This window comes from Bos javanicus, chromosome 1 (assembly GCF_032452875.1).
Source record: "Bos javanicus breed banteng chromosome 1, ARS-OSU_banteng_1.0, whole genome shotgun sequence".
Lineage (NCBI taxonomy): Eukaryota > Metazoa > Chordata > Mammalia > Artiodactyla > Bovidae > Bos > Bos javanicus.
In genome coordinates, this window is record NC_083868.1 from 153982824 (window position 1) to 154003248 (window position 20425).

The 20425-nt window shown below is 48.2% G+C and overlaps 1 protein-coding gene across 10 annotated transcripts in view; it reads right to left on the minus strand.

Annotated features, from left to right (window-relative positions):
- TBC1D5 (TBC1 domain family member 5) overlaps positions 1 to 20425 on the minus strand; it is a 599010-nt gene that overhangs the window by 29812 nt on the left and 548773 nt on the right. The gene's annotated exons all lie outside the window — the stretch shown is intronic.

Here is a 20425-nt window from a genome sequence, read left to right on the forward strand (position 1 = left end):
GCTATCCGGCCATCTCATCCTCTGTTGTCCCCTTCTCCTCCTGCCCCCAATCCCTCCCAGCATCAGAGTCTTTTCCAATGAGTCAACTTTTCACATGAGGTGGCCAAAGTACTGGAGTTTCAGCTTTAGCATCATTCCTTCCAAAGAAATCCCAGAGCTGACCTCCTTCAGAATGGACTGGTTAGACGTCCTTGCAGTCCAAGGGACTCTCAAGAGTCTTCTCCAATACCACAGTTCAAAAGCATCAATTCTTTGGCGCTCAGCTTTCTTCACAGTCCAACTGTCACATTCATACATGACCACTGGAAAAACCATAGCCTTGACTAGACGAACCTTTGTTGGCAAAGTAATGTCTCTGCTTTTGAATATGCTATCTAGGTTGGTCATGACTTTCCTTCCAAGGAGTAAGCGTCTTTTAATTTCATGGCTGCAGTCACCATCTGCAGTGATTTTGGAGTCCCAAAAAACAAAGTCTGACACTGTTTTCACTGTTTCCCCATCTATTTCCCATGAAGTGATGGGACCGGATGCCATGATCTTCATTTTCTGAATGTTGAGTTTTAAGCCAACTTTTTCACTTTCCACTTTCACTTTCGTCAAGAGGCTTTTGAGTTCCTCTTCACTTTCTGCCATAAGGGTGGTGTCATCTGCATATCTGAGGTTATTGGTATTTCTCCCGGCAATCTTGATTCCAGCTTGTGTTTCTTCCAGTCCAGCGTTTCTCATGATGCACTCTGCATATAAGTTAAATAAACAGGGTGACAATATACAGCCTTGACGTACTCCTTTTCCTATTTGGAACCAGTCTGTTGTTCCATGTCCAGTTCTAGCTGTTGCTTCCTGACAGACACAATTAATGTTAAGGCTGAGTCTTACATTAACTAAATACAAGCAGCTCTCCAACAGCGAAAGCAAAGGAAGCGTCTGCAGATAATCCTGGACACACCGGTCTTCCGAGGTTAGGGGATGACTCCGGACTCTGAGCTTCAGTAGGTCCATGGTGGCCTCCTGGAAGTGCCTGAAGCTTCGGGAGGGCGGTGGGAAAGCTCCGTGGGACAGAGGTGGTTGGGCAGAGACCGGTGGGAACTCCAGGATGCCTGTGCCCATGTGAATCGTTCCGGTCAGACTAGACGGTGCAGCAGAGCAGCCCAGGGGGGTGAGACGATGCTCGGAGGGAAGCACCTGGGACGGATGCGTGTCCCTCGAAGGCCGAGGCTCAGAGCAGAGCTCGCGCCAAGGCTGCGCAGGGCGAGGGTGCAAGAGTCCCGCAGGCCACGCCCCCAGACGGATCCCGGGGAAGGAGCCCCCAGAACTCTGCCGAGGGTCCCGCAGGGCGCGCCTCCAGACGGATCCCCGGAAAGGAGCCCCCCCCGAACTCTGAGCGGGACGCAGATGCGGAGTCAACACTCAGTGAGAAACCTGGGGTTAGAGACACTGGGGGGTGGTGGCTAAAGAGTGGGTATGTGTGTGTGTAACCGAATCACTTTGCTGCACACCTAAAACACAACGTTGTACATCAACTGTACCCCAATAAACTGAAAAAAAGGGACTTATTCTGAAAGTTCTCATCAGCAGCAAACTGTTACTGAGCAGAGCACTGAGAACAAAAATTCACACGGAAAGTGTAATCTTTTCCTATTTTTCTTTCCTCAACCCAACCCAATTCAGAAGCTGCACAGCACACCCAGAGTAGAGTCAGTGCTGTTAAGATGTTTGTACTGAAGATGTGAGTTTGTTCCAGTGAGACGGGTGGATGAGGGCACATGGGGCAGAGCGTGAATCCCAGGTTTGCTTGTGTAGGGCTGCACCCACGAGAAACACGATTAATGCAGAGAATTGTGCGAAGCTGGACCCAGACGCCCAGGAAGACAGGGTGTACACATGTGCGAAGCTGGACCCAGACGCCCAGGAAGACAGGGTGTACACATGTGCGAAGCTGGACCCAGACGCCCAGGAAGACAGGGTGTACACATGTGCGAAGTTGGACCCAGACACCCAGGAAGACGGGGTACACATGTGCGAAGCTGAACCCTGACGCCAAGGAAGACAGGGTGTACACATGTGTGAAGCTGGACACAGACGCCCAGGAAGACACAGAACGTACACATGCACACACTTCACACGTCTGTCAGCGACCCGGTTCACAGCGTGTGTGATGAGCAGCACACATAACGCCAATCTGTCAGGTTCCAGAGAATTCTCCTTCCATCGCTTCATCATAACTCACGAGCCGTGGCCTTTCCTGTGTTCACTTCCCCAGCCAGGCTGCAGGAGTTGTTCAAGGTAAAGGGCCCTGTTTATCGTACTGTTTGTTTCATAGTCATTCTAACATGTGTCAGATCAGCAAGGTCCCTGCTGCAGGGTCAGTGATGACGCTTCTGAATGCTGCTCCCCAAGCCCACTTTCCCCATGGGTCCAGGGGTTTGCAACGATTCTGCACAGCGTGGTGTTTCGGGAGAACACATAAACTGCCTCTGACAAAACTGTCACGGACATTCCTGTTTGAATGTTTCATCTTCCCCTTTGAAGATGAAAACACTCATGATGATCAAATTGATTTATGCTGTCACAGAAGTAACCGCCTGCAGAACAGCTCTGGTTTGGCGATCAGGGTGCCGACGGCAGCCTGAATGGACTCTGGCTCCTGGGAGAGGGTGGGCGCTGGTGCTCCCACCCTTCACTGCTGGCCTTTCCTGCGCGAGCCTTGCAGCCAGAAGCCTCCTAGAAGGGGAGGCCAACCCGAGCCGGGGCCGCGGAAGACACGGCCTCTCTCCTCTCCCTGCTTCTGCACGGAGGAAGGGCCTGCTCTGAGCACAGCAGCACAAAGGGTGGTGGGAACGCGGGCCTGGGAAGGTGTTGACGAGTTTCGACATCATCTGCCCCAAACCTCGCCTGCACATCTGAACAGCCCGGGAAGCTTTTAACAATTACCAAGATCCAAGCCCCACCGGAGAGATTCTGATTCAGCACTTCCGATCCTGGTGCTTTTTAGGCTCTCCAGGTGATTCCAGGTATAGCCAAGGAATGAGAAGTTCTTTGGACTTATTTGAGCTAATAACCTGTTTCTATTTGGATCAGTTTGAGTCAAGGATTTCCATTATATTCAACTGAAAGCATCCTAAATAATGACACCTCACTGGAATGAAATGCAAAGCCCGGCCCTGAAACAGTTTTTACATTTATCAGTCCATCTCAGAAATTTAAATCTCACTTCCTGGCAAAAAGTATTTGGCCTGCTCATTTATTTGGAAAAAAAAAAAAAAAGAATCTTGTACTGACCCAACCTTCAACCTTAATTTGGAGACTTTCATCAAGGGTATCAAAAAAGGAGTTCAGTCATAATAGAGCCTACGGATGGGTGACTGATTATAGATACTGAGAGAAACTCAACATCCATTCATCCTGGGCGGCAAAGAGCTATTAATAGTCTAGCTGGATGATACTGAAGTTTGCTATCTAGAGATGAATTTAAGACGTCTATAAATGTTAGCATTATTATCTAGTGGTTCCTTGCCAGTTTCATTCTTATTTTCTTCAATTTCATTTTCCAAAGTATTGCTCTTAGTGTTTCACAGAGTATGTATCTTTACATGATGATGGATGGGTAAGACATGCGTGTGGAGTACGCAGACATGCTCCAGCCCCAGAGACTGTCCAGTCTAGACTGAGCACCTCCTGAGGGGAAGCAGTGTCACAGTTCATTCTGGGCTGACTGGGGCACGACTGCGTGCTGGGACCTCAGTCAGGTTCTGGATCTGGGCTGACTGGGGCACGACTGCGCGCTGGCACCTCGGTCAGGTTCTGGACTGTGTGGTGGTGGGTGTGTGTGTGGGATGCAGGGCGGGTTAATGGTATCGATTACCAGCTCCTTCCACTGCCTTGTTAGTGGAATCCTTGAGATAAGTGAGGGCACCGTGAAGGAACCCAGGCACACACGGCAAGCTTTCATGGCCTTGTTGACAATTCTGTCCTAGCTGTGGATGGCTCCCAGAGGAGGGCCTCCCGGAGGGCAGGGGGCCACCTGTCAGCCATCCTAGATGCTAGTCTGAGAGCCTGCGCTGTTGCGGGGAAAAGGTATTGTCAGAATGGGTTTATTTAGTAAGAGAACCTCAAGCTCACCTCCCGTCACGAGCACACCAAAACCACAACTAACTGCTGAGCTATTATCAATAAAAAGACTGAACTACCGACAAAGACACTCTACACCCAAAGGCACAGAGAGGAAATCATGACAAGACGGCAGCAGGGGGCACTGGAGGTGCAACCAAAGCCGGCATCAGCTGGGCGGGGGACCCAGACCCGGGAGTGGGTGGGTGAGACTGCAGCGGCTCTCCCCCAGGAGTGAGTGCGCGGAGTCCCAGGCCGGGCTCCAGCCTGCGGACCAGCGTCCGGAGGAGGCGCCCCCGGAGCCCTTGGCTCTGAAGGGCAGAGGGGCTTGAATGCAAGAGCTCCACAGGGCTGGGGAAGCAGACTTGGCTCTTGGAGGGTGCCCACAGAGATCCCGGACCTGAGCAGCAACCTCATAAGGGCCTGGGGCAGACCTGGCTGCTCGTCTTGGGGGGTCCCTGGGGGAGGAGGTGGGGGCTGGCAGCAGCTGTGACTTCTCTGGGGACAGACAAGTGGGGGGCAGACACATAGGGGACTATTCACTCTCACGGACTCCTGCTGGAGGCTGATGTCTTGCTCAGTGGGTGAGCACCAAGGGCTGGCCTCACCCTGCAGCCTGAAGGCTCCAGGGCCAGGACCCCTCAGGCCAAATAACCACCAGGGCAGGGACATGGCCCTGCCCTTCAGCAGACAGGCTGCCTGCTAAGTCTCCCCTAAACACGGCAGGCCTTGCCCACCAGAAGGCTAGGACCCAGCTCCACCCAGCGTGGGCAGGCACTGGTCCCTCCCCCGGAAGCCTGCAGGAAGCTCTAGACCAGCTTCACCTACCAGGGGGCAGACTCCAGGAGGAAGGAAACCATAGCCCCACAGCACGCAGACCCAGTCCACCAGCCAAGGCCAGACACTCCCCCGTGACCAGCCGGCCCTGGTCCTCAGATGAACGGGGGGAGCACGGCTGGGACACAGGGCATCCCCGACAGACGGCCATGTCCGCTGGCTCAGGGAAGCTAACCGCCCTCCTACAGACATAAGGATGCCAGTGTAAATCGACACAGAATCACACAAAGGGAAACTGACACAGAATGAGGTGTGGAAGGAATGTGTTCTAGATGAAGGACAAGATACAAGTCTTAGAGCAGAGCAGCAAGAACGTAAGGGTGAAAGCACAGTTGGGAGATATGACCAGGGAAGCCGGGAGTCAGTCTAGTCCACGAACAGACAGCAGGGGTGAGGGAAGGGCGCCCCTTCCATAACCAGTTTTCCAGTTGAAACATGTTTCTTCATTCTTTTCTCTCCCTTTCCAACAGAGCCCATAACTTTTTAGAATTTAATGGAAAGCTAGTTTGTTCATGGCTCATTATCATCATGCTTTCAGATACTGCTCTTCAAGTTTCTACCAACTGACCTAAGTAACTTTGGAAAATGCTGTTTGACTAGAATTGATAAGGCTATAGTTGCAACTGTATTAAGTTGGTGACAATTCCCAGGGAAAGGAGGGCTGGGTTTGCCATCATCTTAAAAACACAGGAAGTGTGGGAACTGGGTTGTATTATCCTCTGGAGATCCATGTGGTCGAGGCTTTGTAAATCCTTCAGCCACACTGTCATGTCCTGACTGAGAGTGGTCTTGGTGGTTGCTATTTTTCACGTATTTAAAAGCTTGCTCGTGATCAATTGCACTTCACAAGCAAACACCTCAGATGAAGGTCAAGTGTATATGAGCAAATTTTATTAATCTAATCAAAGTTATGACAAAGTAATCAGATGCATTTGTAATGACAGACATGCTTATGAAGAGGCTTAATAAAGCATGAACCATGAACCCTCTGGGTAAGATTATGTTTATTATTACTTTTATGGTCAAATGAGTTTTTGTTTTTCTTCCCTCATTAGTTACTGTGTCAATGCTAGCAAGTTTTCCCAATCCCATCTGTATTTTTTTATCATCACTGCCACAAAATGCAAAGATGCTGAATTTTTCAACACTGATAACCTTCTCTTGGGGACCCTTTACTAACCCATGCTGTGAGTAGCACTGTGCTGTGCTGTGCTTAGTCGCTCAGTCGTGTCTGACTCTGTGCGACCTCATGGACTATAGCCTCCAGGCTCCTCTGTCCATGGGATTCTTCAGGCAAGAATACTGGAGTGGGTTGCCATGCCCTCCTCCAGGGGATCTTCTCAACCCAGGGTTTGAACCCGGGTCTCCCACTTTGCAGACGGACTCTACCGTCTTGAGCCACCAGGGAAGAATACAGGAGTAGGTAATCTATCCCTCCTCCAAGGGATCTTCTTGACCCAGGAATTGAACTAGGGTCTCCTGCACTGCAGGCAGACTCTTTACCAGCTGAGCTACCAGGGACGCCCTTTCTAACCTAAAACATGCTTTTAACTTAACTAGGAAAAAAGTCACCTCCTTTGGGTACAGGACTTGGTGAGTGGATACTCCCTCTGGGCAGAGAAATGAACCGCCCCCAACTCAGGCCACTGCTGGGTGGGTGAGCCGCCCCTCGCCCTCAGCAGGGCTCCGGGAGCGGCGCCTGGGCTACATGGGTGACGCCCGTCTCTGCTCCTCCCTCCCCTGAGAGAGGCACAGGCTCCCTGGTGCCCACCCCAGTCACGAATGCCTGACACGTGGGCACCTGGGAGCAGAAGACGGGGGAGACAGCAGGGCTCAGGGAAGAGGTGTCCAGCCTCTAGGCACAACAGCTCTGCCATGGTGGTGGTGGTGTTCAGTTGCTCAGTCCTGTCCGACTCTCTGCGACCCCATGGACTGCAGCACACCAGGCTTCCCTGCCCATCATCAACTCCTGGAATTTACTCAAGCTCATGTCCACTGAGTTGGTAATGCCATCCAACCATCTCATCCTCTGTTGTCCCCTTCTCCTCCTGCCCCCAATCTTTCCCAGCATTAGGGTCTTTTCCAATGAGTCAGCTCTTGCTGACTCATGAGGAATAACCAAAAAGGTGTGACTTGCCCTCAAGGTTTCATGGCAAGGGGAAGACCACCTGACAGACCCTCGCTTTGCTCAGCAGGCCTAGAATTCCTGTGACAGGAGCACAACCATCCCTTCTGGAAGCAGAGCCCAATGGATGACAAATACAGCTTCCTGGAAAAGTTAAACCGAGGTGTCTCAAATAAAAGATGAGATGCTAGGAGCAGGAGACTTAGGTGATGTCAGGGTGGAGAGAGGCCCACCCGAGAGCCCCCTCAGTTCAGCCTCTGGCCCAGGCTGACGGCCATCAGCCTAGGACCGCGAGAAGCCCTCACTTTTTTCCACGCCATGCACATGTGGATGGTAGGGCAACGTGGCATTAAAAGATGAAATCAATGTCACGTTTCAAGAAAGGTCATCGGAAGGAAGCAAAGGTTGTCAATGACACATTTAATTTAGGATAATTCAGACCCACAGGAATTTCTGGCCAGGGATTCTAAATATCTCTAACTGCTTCACTGGAGCTCTCCCCAGACCATCGTCTTTGCCTCCAGGGCAGTGATCGGCATCCTGGTCTTGATGGAGATTATGAGGCTGAAGACAAATGAAGGAGGAAGAAGACCCAGCATGAGGAGACGAGTGTCTCATCTGCCCCCAAAGGGCGCCCTCTTTAAAGCCTTAAAAAGGGCATTAAGTCAAGGCTCAGCATTCTACTCCCTGTGGTTCTGTTTTCAGAGGCTCCTCAGAGTTTTTCATTAAAAGTAAATTTATTGATGCACAAAGATGTGAAAAGTTGGTTATAAAACCTGTTTAACTAAAGTTAAACTTACACTGCCAGCATCTAGACTGTCGACAACAAAGTGCTCTTTAGGACACTTCCTCTGAGGCTCACGCTTCTTTGCAGTAAACTCCCGTGGACTGGGTAAGGCAAAAAGATGGGAGACAGAGGAGGGGACACTCCTCCAAAGATGCACGATCCATCTTCCCTGACCCTGAGCAGATACACTGGCGGAAGACTTGCGACATGAGCACGCTTTATATAGCACCAAATGACAAACTAAATATGGATCCAATACATGAGTTCGTTTTGGCTTTAAATTAAGATTCTATTCTGAGACTTAAAAGAAGTTTGAAAAACTGACGTTTAAGTTCATTTCAATAAATTACCTTAAATGGGAATGTATTTTAAATAGGATTGTACTTTAATCTATTTATCATTGGTATTCAGTTCAGTTCAATCGCTCAGTCGTGTCTGACTCTTTGTGACCCCATGAATCACAGCACACCAGGCCTCCCTGTCCATCACCAATTCCCGGAGTTCACTCAAACTCACGTCCATCGAGTCAGTGATGCCATCCAGCCATCTCATCCTCTGTCGTCCCCTTCTCCTCCTGCCCTCAATCCCTCCCAGTATCAGAGTCTTTTCCAATGAGTCAACTCTTCACATGAGGTGGCCAAAGTACTGGAGTTTCAGCTTTAGCATCATTCCTTCCAAAGAACACCCAGGACTGTTCTCCTTTACAATGGACTGGTTGGATATCCTTGCAGTCCAAGGGACTCTCAAGAGTCTTCTCCAACACCACAGTTCAAAAGCATCAATTCTTTGCCACTCAGCTTTCTTCATAGTCCAACTCTCACATCCATACATGACCACTGGAGAAACCATAGCCTTGACTAGACGGACCTTTGTTGGCAAAGTAATGTCTCTGCTTTTTAATATGCTATCTAGGTTGGTCTTACTGATTAAATAATGAGAGATTACAATGACATATTAATTGAAAAAAAAACCCTGATAATTAGATACACTCTAGATGCCAGTTTTCAATTCCATCCAGAAAGCCATAAAAAAATCCATGATCAGTACTGTCCACATAATACACCTTCTTGGGAAGATAGATATATTACACTCACTGACTGAAGAGCAAATCTGGTAACTAGGAAAACTCTGACTACTGGGAGGGCCACTGCTCAATCTCTGTCTTCCAATTACCAGCCCAACTCAGGCTGCCTAAAAACCCACAATTAAAACACCACTGAATGTGGTCCACTGGATAAGGCAGTGGCAGACCACTTCAGTATTCTTGCCTTGAGAACCCCATGAGCAGTATGAAAAGGCAAAATGATAGGATACTGAAAGAGGAACTCCCCAGGTCAGTAGGTGCCCAATATGCTACTGGAGATCAGTGGAGAAATAACTCCACAAAGAATGAATTGATGGAGCCAAAGCAAAACCAATACCCAGCTGTGGATGTGACTGGTGATAGAAGCCAGGTCCGATGCTGTGAAGAGCAATATTGCATAGGAACCTGGAATGTCAGGTCCATGAATCAAGGCAAATTGGAAGTGGTCAAACAAGAGATGGCAAGAGTGAACATCGACATTCTAGGAATCAGCAAACTGAAATGGACTGGAATGGGTGAATTTAACTCAGATGACCATTATATCTACTACTGCGGGCAGGAATGTCTCAGTAGAAATGGAGTGGCCATCATGGTCAACAAAAGAGTCCAAAATGCAGTACTTGGATGCAATCTCAAAAACGACAGAATCATCTCTGTTCGTTTCCAAGGCAAACCATTCAATATCACAGTAATCCAAGTCTATGCCCCAACCAGTAACACCGAAGAAGCTGAAGTTGAACGGTTCTATGAAGACCTACAAGACCTTTTAGAACTAACACCCTAAAAAGATGTCCTTTTCATTATAGGGGACTGGAATGCAAAAGTAGGAAGTCAAGAAACACCTGGAGTAACAGGCAAATTTGGCCTTGGAATATGGAATGAAGCAGGGCAAAGACTAATCGAGTTTTGCCAAGAGAATGCACTGGTCATAACAAACACCCTCTTCCAACAACACAAGAGAAGACTCTATACATGGACATCACCAGATGGTCAACACCGAAATCAGACTGATTATATTTTTTGCAGCCAAAGATGGAGAAGCCCTATACAGTCAGCAAAAACAAGACCAGGAGCTGACTGTGGCTCAGACCATGAAGTCCTTATTGCCAAATTCAGACTGAAATTGAAGAAAGTAGGGAAAACGACTAGACCATTCAGGTATGACCTAAATCAAATCCCTTATGATTATACAGTGGAAGTGAGAAATAGATTTAAGGGCCTAGATCTGATCGAGAGAGTACCTGATGAACTATGGAATGAGGCACATCGTGACATTGTACAGGAGACAGGGATCAAGACCATTCCTATGGAAAAGAAATGCAAAAAAGCAAAATGGTTGTCTGGGGATGCCTTACAAATAGCTGTGAAAAGAAGAGAAGCGAAAAGCAAAGGAGAAAAGGAAAGATATAAACATCTGAATGCAGAGTTCCAAAGAATAGCAAGAAGAGATAAGAAAGGCTTCTTCAGCGATCAATGCAAAGAAATAGAGGAAAACAACAGAATGGGAAAGACTAGGGATCTCTTCAAGAAAATCAGAGATACCAAAGGAACGTTTCATACAAAGATGGGCTCGATAAAGGACAGAAATGGTATGGACCTAACAGAAGCAGAAGATATTAAGAAGACATGGCAAGAATACACAGAAGAACTGTACAAAAAAGATCTTCACGACCCAGATAATCACGATGGTGTGATCACTCACCTAGAGCCAGACATCCTGGAATGTGAAGTCAAGTGGGCCTTAGAAAGCATCACTACGAACAAAGCTAGTGGAGGTGATGGAATGCCAGTTGAGCTATTCCAAATCCTGAAAGATGATGCCGTGAAAGTGCTGCACTCAATATGCCAGCAAATTTGGAAAACTCAGCAGTGGCCACAGGACTAGAAAAGGTCAGTTTTCATTCCAATCCCAAAGAAAAGCAATGCCAAAGGATGCTCAAACTACCACACAATTGCACTCATCTCACACGCTAGTAAAGTAATGCTCAAAATTCTCTAAGCCAGGCTTCAGCAATATGTGAACTGTGAACTTCCTGATATTTAAGCTGGTTTTAGAAAAGGCAGAGGAACCAGAGATCAAATTGCCAACATCTGCTGGATCATGGAAAAAGCAAGAGAGTTCTAGAAAAGCATCTATTTCTGCTTTATTAACTATGCCAAAGCCTCTGACTGTGTGGATCACAATAAACTGTGGAAAATTCTGAAAGAGATGGGAATACCAGACCACCTGATCTGCCTCTTGAGAAATCTGTATGCAGGTCAGGAAGCAACAGTTAGAACTGGACATGGAACAACAGACTGGATCCAAATAGGAAAAGGAGTTCGTCAAGGCTGTATATTGTCACCCTGTTTATTTAACTTATATGCAGAGTACATCATGAGAAACGCTGGACTGGAAGAAACACAAGCTGGAATCAAGATTGCCGGGAGAAATATCAATAACCTCAGATATGCAGATGACACCACCCTTATGGCAGAAAGTGAAGAGGAACTAAAAAGCCTCTTGATGAAAGTGAAAATGGAGAGTGAAAAAGTTGGCTTAAAACTCAACATTCAGAAAACGAAGATCATGGCATGTGGTCCCACCACTTCATGGGAAATAGATGGGGAAACAGTGGAAACAGTGTCAGACTTTACTTTTCTGGGCTCCAAAATCACTACAGATGGTGACTGCAGCCATGAAATTAAAAGACGGTTACTCCTTGGAAGGAAAGTTATGACCAACCTAGATAGCATATTCAAAAGCAGAGACATTACTTTGCCAACAAAGGTTCGTCTAGTCAAGGCTATGGTTTTTCTGTGGTCATGTATGGATGTGACAGTTGGACTGTGAAGAAGGCTGAGTGCCGAAGAACTGATGCTTTTGAACTGTGGTGTTGGAGAATATTCTTGAGAGTCCCTTGGACTGCAAGGAGATCCAACCAGTCCATTCTGAAGGACATCAGCCCTGGGATTTCTTTGGAAGGAATGATGCTAAAGCTGAAACTCCAGTACTTTGGCCGCCTCATGTGAAGAGTTGACTCATTGGAAAAGACTCTGATGCTGGGAGGGATTGGGGGCAGGAGGAGAAGGGGACGAGGATGAGATGGCTGGATGGCATCACTGACTCGATGGACGTGAATCTGAGTGAATGTCGGGAGTTGGTGATGGACAGGGAGGCCTGGCGTGCTGAGATTCATGGGGTCGCAAGGAGTCGGACATGACTGAGCGACTGATCTGATCTGATCTGACAACTGGCAGTGCTTTAGGGAAGGAGTCGATAAACCATTTTGGCAATTAATACTTCAGGGGTAATGCATTCATCAACAGTGTCTGGGCAGCGGTCTCCACCACCTTTCCACACTGCCAGGGGCTTCTCTAATCTTTTCCCTGTGCTGACTGGCTTAAGGAATGGGTTAAGAAGCTGCAGTACATATATACACAATGGAGTATTACTGAGCCATTAGAAAGCAGGAAATAGTGCCATTTGCAGCAACATGGACGGACCTAGCGAGTGTCATACTGAGTGAAGTGAGTCAGAGCGAGAAGGAGAAGTGTCATAGGACATCCCTTATATGTGGAATCTAAAAGGAAACGATACAAATGAACTGACTTAGAAAACAGACTGGGACCCACAGACTTAGAGAGTGAACTTACGGTTGGGGGGACGGGCTAGCTAGGGAATGTGGGAAGGGCATGTGCACACTGCTGCATTCCACATGGATGACCACAGGGTCCTACTGTACAGCACACGGACTCTGCTCAACGGTGCGCGGCAGCCTGGATAGGAGGGGCGTTTGGGGAAGAATGGGCACGTGTATCTGTATGGCTGAGCCCCTTCCCTGTTCATCTGAAATGGTCACAGAACTGCTAATCAGCTATACCCCAATACAAAACGAAGCTTTAAAAAGCAAAAACCACAGTGGGCCTGGGGTTGGACTCTGGCAGCCGCTGAGGTGGGAGGGAGAGCCTGCTGCGGAACTCGCAAACAGACTTCTCTGAGTGAGGCTTAGGGATGGCAGGGCAGCTGGCAGGTTCGGTGGCAGCCTTCCTGAGCACAGTGACGGGGCAGACAGGGGACCAGCCGATCCACTGAGGGGCAGTGCGGGGAGCTTCTGGGACCAGGACCGAGCCCTCCAACACCAGGCCTCCCTCTCTGGAGACTTGCTATCTGAGACAACGAGCAACAGATTTCTGCATCTGAGACAGCACTTCCTCTCCTTTTTACCAAAAGCAACTTGGCACAGAGCCAACCATCTTACACTGTCAGAGGGGGTGAGGAGGAGAGAGCAGCTCTGCACACAGCCGCCTGCCTGTCCATCGTGCCCCCACCCTCTTCTCTCCTCGGAAGTCATGGGGTCTGCAGGTAGGGGAAGAAGGAATGTGCGGCTGTGGTTCAAGTCTAATCTCTCACGTGAAGCTGGTCCAGACCAACAAAGCCCATGGTGATCTCTCTTCTGAGCCCATCTTCCGTGCTGTCTTCACTGTTCACGGTACTGACGCACCTAGGGCCTGTGTCACTGATGAGTCTTATTTTTATTTACTTTATGGTTTCTAACGTGTTCTCCCCTCCCCACTCTCACTGTAAGCATCCTCAGTGAGACTGCTCTCTTGTCTCTGTCATCTGGGTATGCCTTAAATTTCACTTTCTAGAACATGACCGGGTAGATCAGTGATGTTCAGGGTATCTGTACTTCTAGAAGTATGAGCCTGCTTTCAAATCTGTTTTCATTCATCTGACGCTTTTTGTTATTTTGCGGTGATAAAGAAGAGATCAGTGAATATTATAAAAATAAATTCGATAAGTATGACAAAAGCATGTCTTCCAACTGCCGCAGGCGATGACGGATGCGTGCGGGCCACAAAGGCACAGCGTGGCCTCGGGGTGCGGTCAGCCCGCAGGCCGCAGACGGCTCATCACACTCCCGTTTTTATGCAGGACTTTCGGCACAGCGTGGCCCCAGGGGTGCCCTCAGCCCGCAGGCCGCTGACAGCTCGTCACACACCCCGGGGTGCGGTCAGCCCGCGGGCAGCGGACAGCTCGTCACACTCCCCAGGGTGCGGTCAGCCCGCGGGCCGCGGACGGCTCTCACACTCCCGTTTTTATGCAGGACTTTCGGCTCAGATAATTTTGATTTCCTGTGGTTTAGAGAGGACTCTGAACCATTTATCGGCTTAGATCTTTGGAGACTGGTATGTAATTATCACAAAGCACAGCACAATGTCTTGCAGTTCATCAGGAATTTAGAAAAGATCATTTAATTGGCTAATGTGCTTAAATATTAGAACTTATTCACCTACACAAATCCATTTTAGAGTCTTTCTTATATTCTCTATTCTTTAACCTCAGCAAAGATATTCTTGGAAAACGACTTGGCAACAATCATAGAACATGACTAATGGTGCTAAAACAAGTAAAAATGTATTTAGCAGTCGGATGAATGACCAACTAAAATAGATTTCTAGAAAACTAAGGATTGAATGTCATTTATATTACCACACAAAATAAAGCATGAAAACTTTAGTATCAAAACTGCCAATTTCCTCAAGACTAAAAAATCAGAGCTTTTTTAGTCTTGAGGAAAAATTATATCACTTGGATAGAATTGTGACCTAAAGACTTCCAGGAAGCAAAGCAGAGGGAAAATCATTTCCCTGAATAAACACCAACCTTCAGAATATACTACTACTGATAAAGAAGTAAGGTCAATTCTTAAACTTCTTACTGGTTTGTTGTGCACATTTCAGAAAAGTACTATAATAATGTCTTTTATAAATAAATGGCAAAAAGCTTAATTTGTTACCTCTCTATAGACTTAGCTGAGTTTTGTGTTCTTTTATTATGCAACCAGACCAGAGGTATTAACAGGAGTACATTTAAAGAAGGTAGCCTATGGATTACAAAAAGTCTTTCTATAATACATAAAAAGGCAGTAATGAGAGGAAATAAGTTCTATGACCTAATACATGATTCTTGTTCAAAATACCTCGTACTTATATTGATGATGAAGAAAAATCGATTCCCAATGACTAGATCACAGACATCGTAAGTGGATTTCACCACTCTAGGTTGACAGCTACCCCTAGGTTACCTTTGTTATAATGTCCGTTTTCAACTGCTACTTTAGCCTTTTGTTAGCTGACATCAGTAATTTATCAACCCTGGGATGCTTTAAGAGATCAACTGAGTCTTGAAATCTGAAAGGCATCATGCAGTTTATGGCTCCAGGGACCCAAAGCAACAGATGTCTTTGCTTCAATTTCTGGCCACTTGCTGTGAGAGAAACTGGTGGTGGATGATGATGTTACTGAAAAATTATTCTGAACTTTTCTGAGGACATGGAACATCCCTGCATCACACCACATGGGGCTGGAAATGAAAGCAAAGGATGGGAGGCGTCTCATCACAGCTCCAGTGTCACTGGGACCACTCTGGCGGCAGCACTTTGCTCCCCCGGGAGAGCGAGTCTCAGCTCTGGACCTGAACGTGTCCAGCCGTGCTTGGGCCAGAAGTGACTCAGCTCACTGTGCCAGGAGGCAAGATGAGGAAGGGCTGGCAGCCACAGGCCTGCCGCTGCCGTCCCCAGCTCCCAGGACAGAGTGGGCCGAGGGGCAGACAGATCACACCATGCAGTCCTGGCCGGTGCCTACAGTGGGCACAGCTGGATTAGAGAGCTCGGACTACAGTCATTATTTCCTAAAATTATAACCTTTTACTTGGAAAACGATGGGCTTTCTCTTGAAAATTTGTCCACCCCCAACAAGTTAAGACAGACATTAAATTTTGAATAATAAAGGCGGCATTCTGTTTCTGGGTTCACAGCAGATCTCTGCAGACAGCTAGACTTACTCAGTCTCTATTTTTGCTCAACTTCTCAGTTTTAAGTTACAGCCGCATCATAAAGGAAAAGTCATTCATTGGTGTTGCAGCCTAACCCACATGCAACCAGAACAGGACGGAACGCAGATCCAACACGTCTCCATATGCCTCCTCACTTCTGAGTCCTCACCCCCGCTCTTTAGAGACATGCTCTTTGTGCAGGCAGACAGCTCCCCTTCTAATCTATTATGCCAAAACATTCTATTTTTGTTGTAATTTTTATCATTTTTAATCTAAGCTACATATGTAACACTTTGAAGACTCAAATGGCTCTACAAGGCTTGTTATGAAAAATAGTTCACACAGCCCCACCCTCCACTTCCTGCTCTCCGCAAGCAACCACTTTCAATTCTTTTCACTGTTTTTTTCCCTCACTTTTATAGCTCTAGCTTATGTTGCCACGTCCTGATTTTTCTAGAGAGGACTGACTGCTCACTGATTTCCAAGATGGAAGATGAAGACGCAGCTCTGACCACCACCACCCCCTCCTCCCCAGGCAAAGGTCCCACCCACCTTCTCCTGGGGCTTGATCGTGATAACCTACATCAACACCTACATGACAGGGTGCATATAAGCTCCTGGCCTGGCTGAGTGACAGGGTTCATCAATACCTTTCTGTCTTTTCCTGTACACTCTTGGTTTTTCTTTGGAGTTACCATTGTCCTGGATTTCAATGGTTTCATTTTTATAACAGAGATGGCGATGGCACCCCACTCCAGTACTCTTGCCTGGAAAATCCCACGGATGGCAGAGCCTGGTGGGCTGCAGTCCATGAGGTCGAGAAGAGTCGGACACGACTGAGCGACTTCACTTTCACTTTTCACTTTCATGCCTTGGGAAGGAAATGGCAACCCACTCCATGTTCTTGCCTGGAGAATCCCAAATTCAAACTTAAAACTCACCTTTAGCTGTGCAAATTTCTAAATTTGTTCAAGCATACTAGTCATTCCTCCAACTTCATCTTATTTAGAGAAAACTTTCTGGAACCTTCTGACTTGCTCCAATCCGAGCTGGCAGTGCTCTTCGGAACTGCTGCCCAGCGTGCTCCATGTGCTCTGAGGATTCCCTACATCACCCTTCTGAAGAGTTCTGTCAGACGTTCTGCCCCCGCTCTCGAGTGTTCTCTGTCCTCGGTGCCTGTCAGACACTCTACCCCTGGTTCTCGAGTGTTCTCTGTCCTCGGTGACTGTCAGATGCTCTGCCCCTGGTTCTCGAGTGTCCCCTGTTCTTGGTGTCTGTCAGACGCTCTGCCCTGCTCTCGAGTGTCCTCTGTCCTCGGTGACTGTCAGACGCTCTACCCCTGGTTCTCGAGTGTTCTCTGTCCTTGGTGACTGTCAGACGCTCTACCCCTGGTTCTTGAGTGTTCTCTGTCCTTGGTGACTGTCAGATGCTCTGCCCCTGGTTCTCGAGTGTCCCCTGTCCTTGGTGTCTGTCAGACGCTCTGCCCTGCTCTCGAGTGTTCTCTGTCCTCGGTGACTGTCAGACGCTCTACCCCTGGTTCTCGAGTGTTCTCTGTCCTCGGTGACTGTCAGACACTCTACCCCTGGTTCTCGAGTGTTCTCTGTCCTTGGTGACTGTCAGACGCTCTACCCCTGGTTCTCGAGTGTTCTCTGTCCTCGGTGACTGTCAGATGCTCTACCCCTGGTTCTCGAGTGTTCTCTGTCCTTGGTGACTGTCAGACGCTCTGCCCCTGGTTCTCAAGTGTTCTCTGTCCTCGGTGACTGTCAGATGCTCTACCCCTGGTTCTCGAGTGTCCCCTGTCCTTGGTGTCTGTCAGACGCTCTGCCCTGCTCTCGAGTGTTCTCTGTCCTCGGTGACTGTCAGACACTCTACCCCTGGTTCTCGAGTGTTTTCTGTCCTCGGTGACTGTCAGATGCTCTACCCCTGGTTCTCGAGTGTTCTCTGTCCTCGGTGACTGTCAGATGCTCTACCCCTGGTTCTCGAGTGTCCCCTGTCCTTGGTGTCTGTCAGACGCTCTGCCCTGCTCTCGAGTGTTCTCTGTCCTCGGTGACTGTCAGACGCTCTACCCCTGGTTCTCGAGTGTCCCCTGTCCTTGGTGTCTGTCAGACGCTCTGCCCTGCTCTCGAGCGTCTCTCTCCTTGGTGCCTGTCAGACGCTCTGCCCCTGGCTCTCGAGTGTTCTCTGTCCTTGGTGACTGTCAGACGCTCTACCCCTGGTTCTCGAGTGTTCTCTGTCCTCGGTGACTATCAGATGCTCTACCCCTGGTTCTCGAGTGTTCTCTGTCCTTGGTGACTGTCAGACGCTCTGCCCCTGGTTCTCGAGTGTTCTCTGTCCTCGGTGACTGTCAGATGCTCTACCCCTGGTTCTCGAGTGTCCCCTGTCCTTGGTGTCTGTCAGACGCTCTGCCCCCTGCTCTCGAGTGTCCCCTGTCCTTGGTGTCTGTCAGACGCTCTGCCCTGCTCTCGAGCGTCTCTCTCCTTGGTGCCTGTCAGACGCTCTGCCCCTGGTTCTCGAGTGTTCTCTGTCCTCGGTGTCTGTCCTCTTTTTGTGGGGCATGTCTTCCAGGGGATTCTGAGAATGGGTGCACAGGAATACACTTGTTTGATTTTGCTTGTCTGAAAGTCGCTGTATTCTACCCTCACACTTAATCAGCTTGTTGGGGGACTGATTCTAGGTTGGAAGCAACCTCGTCTCAGAACTTTGAAGGAATTCCTCCACTGCCTTACTTCTGGTGTTGCACGACAAAATCTGTAGCAATTTTGATTCCCGATCCTTTGTTGGAAATCTTTCTTTTTCCCCGATTCTGTGTGTCTGTGGGATATCTCTTTGTCCCCAGAGTTCCGGCGGCTCTATAGCAGGCTATGGTGACCTCCTCCAGGATGACTCACACCATGAGCTGCGCCTCCCAGGATGGCGGCTGCGGAGCCCCTGTGCCTGTGGCAAGGCTGCCGCTGGTCACGCCTCCGCAGGGACCCCCCCCCCACTTGCAGGCGGGCCTGCCTCAGGTTCCTGAGGCTCCCACAGCTCCTTTCCCGGGTCTGGGCATGCAGAAGGTTCTGTTTGTGCCCTCCAAGCATCTCTGGCAGGTATGAGGTTTTCTTTCATTTATAAGGTAATGCTCAAAATTCTTCAAGCTAGGCTTCACAGTACATGAACCAAGAGTTTCCAGATATACAAGCTAGATTTAGAAAGGCAAAGGAACTAGAGATCAAATTGCTAACATCTGCTGGAACACAGAAAAAGTAAGGGAATTCCAGAAAAGCATCTACTTCTGCCTTCACTGACTATGCTAATTAAAGTCTTTGACTGTATGGATCAAAACAAACTGTGGAAAATTCTTAAAGAGACGGGAATACCAGACCAACTTACCTGTCTCCTGAGAAACCTGTATGCAGGTCAAAAAGCACGAGTTAGAACCAGACATGGAAAAACAGACTGGTTCAGAAGCAGGAAAGGAGTACATCAAGGCTGATATTGTCACCCTGCTCATTTAACTTATATGCAGACTACATCATGAGAAATGCCGGGCTGGATGAAGCACAAGCTGGAATCGAGACTGCCAGGAGAAATATCAATAACCTCAGATATGCAGATGATACCACCCTTATGACAGAAAGTGAAGAGGAACTAAAAAGCCTCTTGATGAAGGTGAATCAGGAGAGTGAAAGAGCTGGCTTAAAACTCAACATTCTAAAAATGAAGATCATGGCATCCGGTCCCATCACATCATGGAAAATAGATGGTGAAACAGTGACAGACTTTACTTTTTGGGCTCCAAAATCACTGCAGATGGTGACTGCAGCCATGAAATTAAAAGACACTTGCTCCTTGGAAGAAAAGTTATGACCAACCTAGAGAGCATATTAAAAACCAGAGACATTACTTTGCCGACAAAGGTCCCCATAGCCAAAGCTATGGTTTTTCCAGTATTTGTGTATGGGTATGAGAGCAGGACCATAAGGGCAGCTGAATGCAGAAGAACTGATTCTTTTGAACTGTGGAGTTGTAGAAGACTCCTGAGAGTCCCTTGGAGAGTAAGGAGAACCAACCAGTCAATCCTAAAGGAGATCAACCCTGAATATTCACTGGAAAGGCTGATGCTAAAGCTGAAGCTCCAATACTCTGGCCATCTGATGAAAAGAGCCAACTCAGCGGAAAAGACCCTGATACTGGGAAAGATTGAAGACAGGAGAATAAGGGGACAACAGAGGATGAGATGGCTGCATGGCATCACTGACTCGATGGACATGAGTCTGAGTGAACTCTGGGAGTTGGTGATGGACAGGGAGGCCTGGCGTGCTGCGGTTCATGGGGTCAGACACAACTGAGTGATTGAACCATAACATGTCTTCAGCTCCGCCTTCACCCTGCTCCTAAGTTCCCACTGTTCCTGAGCTTCTAGAGGGTTTTACCATCTCACTCAAGATGCTTCTTGGTTTTTCCCTACTGTTGCCTTAGCATTCAGCTTTCTTAGGCTGCTGCATTAGCTTCCACTTAACATCTGCTTTCCAAGTAACAAAATCTTGTTGCTGTTGCTTTCTCTACTGTTTCTTATTCCTGGAGGGTTTATCTCTAATGACTTTAACTGTCTTGGAGTGGAGTTTAGGAGGGAGCAGAGCTAACTGCTTGCATTAAAGCTGCCACTGTCAAATGAAAGTTCTGTGC